At 45.5% G+C, this 5,154-nt stretch overlaps 1 pseudogene; it reads left to right on the plus strand.

The window, feature by feature from the left end:
- The first annotated feature begins 728 nt into the window (after positions 1–728).
- LOC140897504 (olfactory receptor 6F1-like) lies at positions 729–3,473 on the plus strand (annotated as a pseudogene).
- The last annotated feature ends 1,681 nt before the right edge of the window (positions 3,474–5,154 follow it).

Here is a 5,154-nt window from a genome sequence, read left to right on the forward strand (position 1 = left end):
AAGTTCCATTGTTTAAAAATGTTTACAAATTTTACTTATTTTCCTCACTTTACTCATGTGAGTGGAACCCTTGACTTCAAAGGAATCATTCATGTGAGTAAATTTAGGCATTTTTATTTTATATATGTCTATATATGCAAGTTTATTTATGTATTAACTGTTTGCAGAATCAGGGCATTAGATGTTATTCATAGGATGTTATTCATAACAAAATAAATGGCTTATACTGAAGAGGGAGAAAATATAATTGTTGATTGCCCGTGTTGATTAGACTTTGATACAAAATATTTAAGGCTGGGATTTTCAAAGGTGTATTGGGGAGTTAGGCACCCAACTCCATTACATTTCATAACTCCTTTCGGATCCTTTGCAAATTCAAATCCAAATAGGGAGGGGGACTCAATTTAGGTTATGAAAAATGAAAAATCAGAACACCCAAAACAAGCAATCAAACAAAAATTCAGAACATTCACTGTAAAAGTCATTGATAGATTTCAAGGTAGGGACAACTTTTTCAAAAGTGGCTTCTAATTCTGAATGCCTCAAATTTGAGACCTCAGCATTAATCCATCTGTGAAGGAAACTTTTGGCCAGCACTAGGAACCTGGTATTTTTTTCTGAAGGTGTTTTAGAAACTCGGCATATTACAGTTTTGCTGTATTTGTGGGGCTTGCGGTCTGTTGTGTGGGAGTGAGGATACCTGGATTCTGTGCTGAGCTCTATTAGGGATGCGTAGAATAGCTGTTGTATCAAAGGACCAGGAATCAGTACACTTGGGTTCTATTCCCATTCTTTGAGGGGAGTTAGGATCGTGGTTGGAGCAGAGCAGGGGCTGAGAATCAGGGCTCCTGGGTTCTATTCACGGTTCTGGTCGAGAAGTATGTTCGAATGACTAAACGGGGAGAAGAAGTGCAGACTCCTGGCACAGCTGGTCAAAAATGTTTGAAATTCACAGTTTTGATGAAATTCTTCATCAGTATTTAAAATTCTGATAAAAAAGGGATGCATTTTCTGATTTATTTATTTATTTATTTTTTAGGAAAATTGCTTCCTTTTGTTCTTTGGTCCTCTCTGGCCCTGAGCTTTGCTGTAATTGGCACATTGCATGGCCTTGCACACCTCAGTCTCAATTGGTCAAAGGAGGTTGCAACTGACTCATTTTCAACCACCCAAAATGAATGCTGGTTTATAGATGTAAATGGTTATTTATGCTCCAAAATTGAGTAGCTGTCCTCTGAACTGCAACTTTGTATAACATCCCCACTCCAACCTGGGACTTCAGCAGGCATAGAACCTGAGACTTTCTGCATAAAAAGAATTAAAGGTCCTCTTGCATTGTAGGAAGGAAATTGACAGGTACAAATCTCACGTGTTCAGTATTGACCTAAGTCTGCTCCCACTGACTCAATGACAAAAATCCTATTGACTTCCTTCCTCGGGAGCAGAAATAGGCCTATACTGAGAACTTTTGAAAAGCTCACCCTATTTAGCAGGGATTTTCAAAAGAGACGATGGGGTTTTGTTCACTTCTAAAGGAATCACAGATTGTGCTGAATGCCTAACACCCATAGGTCTCATTTGAAAATGATTTGGCTCCTGAATCCTGAAGAATTTACAGGAAAAATGTTTTTTCTGTTGAAATTTTTCAGGGTTTTGTCAAAAGGACAACCCTTGCCCCCCACACACACCCAGAAAACAACTTTGTATTTGAAAATTTTCAATTTAAAACAACAAAAATATCAATTAAAATAAAATCAATCTTGGGCTTTGGATGCTGACCGTGGAAAAAACATGTTTCATTGACAAAAACTAAAAATTGTGTTTTTCAAGGAACACCTGAAAATGGAATTTCTATCCTGAAAGTTTCTTTTTGGTCCAAAAGCCACTTTCCACTGGAAAAAAAGTTTCCACAGGAAAATTTAGGACAAGCTTAAATTCACCCTGTGAGCAGGAAGGCTCCAGAAATGTAATAGCAATAGGATATTTTCAGCCTTAAACCATTATTTCCTGCCTCTTTTAATAATCTGCTCTTCCTGTGCATCAAAATCATCTGTAACCCACAGAGCCACGGTTGTGTTTAATCAGTTTAATTTCATGTCTTCATTTGTTTTGGCAGGTAAAACAGCTGACCGCACTGGAAAAGGGCTATCACACCTGTGTGAAGGAATTTATTCTCCTGGGATTCCCTGGGACCTAATATTTGCAGATCTCGCTCTTTGTGCTCTTCCTTGTCACAGGAAATGTGGCGATCATAGTCCTAGTGGCAACCAGCCATCACCTTCGCACCCCAATGTACTTCCTTCTCTGCAATTTCTCCTTCCCGGAGGTATGGCAGACCACAGCTTGTATCCCAAAGACGCTTGCCAACCTTGTGTCCCAAAGCAAATCCATCTTCTTCGTCAGCTGTGTCCTACGAATGTATTTTGTTTTCTCCCTAGGATGCACAGAGATTTTCTCTTGGCTGTCATGGCCTACGACTGCTATTTGGCTATATGCTATCCTTTGCTCTACAGCTCCATCCTGAACAGCACCTTGACTGCTCAGCTGGCTGTTGGCTCTTGGTTGTGTGGTTTCCTGGCTATTTCTGTCCCAGCATTTCTGATCACCAGGTTGTCCTTCTGTGCCCTAGTGTCATCCATCACTTTTTTGGGGACATAGCACCGTGGATAGTTCTTTCCTGCACAGATACCTACCTTATTGATCCGGTGGCCTTTATCATCTCCTTCATCTTCATCCTGGGCTCCTGTGTCATAACCCTGCTCTCCTACATTTACATCATTTCCACTGTACTGACAATCCCATCAGATAAGGAATGGAGAAGGGCCTTTTTAATTTGCTCTTCCCATCTCACAGTTGTGATTATCTGGTACGGTTCGACCATTTTCCTACATGTCAACCCTTCCATGCAGAACTCATTGGAATTGACCAAAATAGTCACCGTCTTGAATACTATTGTCACACCCCTGTTGAACCCTTTCATCTACACACTGAGGAACCCAGAGGTAAAAGAAGCCCTGAGACATGTATTCAGGGAAGCGATGTTTTTCAAAATGTGCTGGAGGTCATTGGCTGTCACAGAAAATGTGGTGAAAGAAAAATGAGTCTGCACATGGAAGATATACCAAAGTTGATAGGGTACTGAAAAAACAACAACAATCCCTGAAGGCCAGAAGTCTAAAGATAATTAGCTGCCCAACTCCAATGGAAATCAGTGTGAGTTAGGTGACTAAATACCTTTAACAATCTGGTCCTTAGTGTCTCACATCCTTGAACATTTACAGCCAGATTGTTAAATGTATTTAGGTGCCTAATGGGATTTTCTATGAGTTTTAAGGGCCTAGATACTTTTTAAAACCCCATTAAGCACCTAAATACCTTTCAAAATCCAGCCCTTATGCATTATTATCCTCTTACTTTGTATTTAATTTAAAATGAAACAAATTGCACATGTGCCAATTATTTATTTCTATTAAGGCCTGGGGAGAGGATAGAGATATCAACAGGCTTGGCAGAATTCAATTTTTATTTTTTATAATTTTGACAGAGAATATCAAGGTTTATTTGTGAGCATTTTTTAAAAAAAATATTGTCTATTTGTATTTTCACACTTGTGGGAAATTACTATGGCATGTCAGACAACAAGGTGGGTCACAGAATAATTATTTAATGACAACTGGTTTTTTGGACCTTTTTGGGGGGGGGGGGCGGTTGACGTTCTGTGTGGCGAAACTGGCATTTCCTGACATTTACTGATAAAAATTTAACCCTTCCAAACCGAGGTAAGATAAACCCACAGGAACCTCAAATCAAGACCCCAGTGGATTTTGAAGGGGATTCAGAATAAAGTTCCGGTTCCAGTTACAGACTGGGTAAAAACCCAGATGGGTATTTTTGTAGGCTTCTTTTTTTCTTTGTTTTTAGTACACGGGCATTCCAAAATTTTGGAAAGATTGATTTCACACGGATTCTGCCGGTTTGGACTGAAAATATGTGAGAATAGCTTACAAAATTTTGATGATGTGACCCCGAAACGTTTCTGCTCCGCCCCCCCCCCCGATCCACCCTCCCTTTCCGCGCTTCTCCCTGCGTGGGTTTCCCAGGGGCCATCCCCATGGCGCCGGGCCGGTGTGACGACACAAATCTCAGCCCTCCCCTTTTGCACCGGGGGGCACCGGCCCTGACCTGCTCCCCACAGGCTCCTGGGGTCCGCTGGGTCCCATGAGGGGTCGGAGCTCCCCACCCCCGCCCACCCCGCCCTGCAGCTCCGCCTGCGGTTCCTTCGCACCCCAAGAAGCAGCTGCTGCAGCAGGAGCCGCCGCCTGTGAATCGGCCGAAGTTTCACGCCGACTCCCTTCCGCCGGGCGGGGAATTAGGCATCAGAGTTCAGTGCCGGGAACAACCAACCCGCCCCGCGCCCTGCTGGAGCCCTGCCCTGGCCTCAGCCCTTTCCCAGCCTACGGAGCGCAGCCCAGAGAGGCGGTAAATACCTGCGGGGGGGAACGTGGCCTGTCCTGTGGCTGGGAGTTGCAGGCAGATGAATTCAGGCGAGGAGGGAGGCTCACCTGTCTGGCGGGGAGGGGGCGGAATTAGCTGCTGGCCCAACTCCCCGGGGGCTTGGGTGGATTCTCCATCCTGGGCCATGTGTGAAGCCGGGCAGGAGGTTTGTCTAGTAATCTGCCTACGTTCCCTCCCCCCGCCCCCCGGTCCCCCAGGTGATCCCAGTCTCCCCGTCCCACCTTCCAGCTGGGAATTCTCCAGGGGGCTGGAGTGGTGGCCAGCAGAAACGAGGCTCGGAGAGTGGGGTTGGGAGCCCCTCTCGCTCACGGCAGCTCTGGCGTTCCTCGCCCCGATCCCACCCTCAGCTCCCCACTCCTCCGCAGAGACTCCCTGCGCGCCTCAGAGCCAGATTTCTGCTGCGGGAGAAATCAACCGGCTGCCGCCCTCTTACCCCGTCGTAAGGCAGCAAATCCAAGGCCCAGGCTGAACGGCTCGGGGGCGTGGAGCAAGAACGCCGGGAGCCCCTGGGCACGGCCAAGGGCTGCATTTCACCCCCGTTGGGGTGGGGGGGTCTATGGCGACTGCTCCAGCCTGGGGTGAAAGCTGAGTAAGTAGCAGGGCCGTGTCCCTGCCAAGAACAGCCAGGAGCTGGAGCCT

The sequence above is a fragment of the Lepidochelys kempii genome, chromosome 14 (genome assembly GCF_965140265.1).
Source record: "Lepidochelys kempii isolate rLepKem1 chromosome 14, rLepKem1.hap2, whole genome shotgun sequence".
Taxonomy (NCBI): Eukaryota; Metazoa; Chordata; order Testudines; family Cheloniidae; genus Lepidochelys; species Lepidochelys kempii.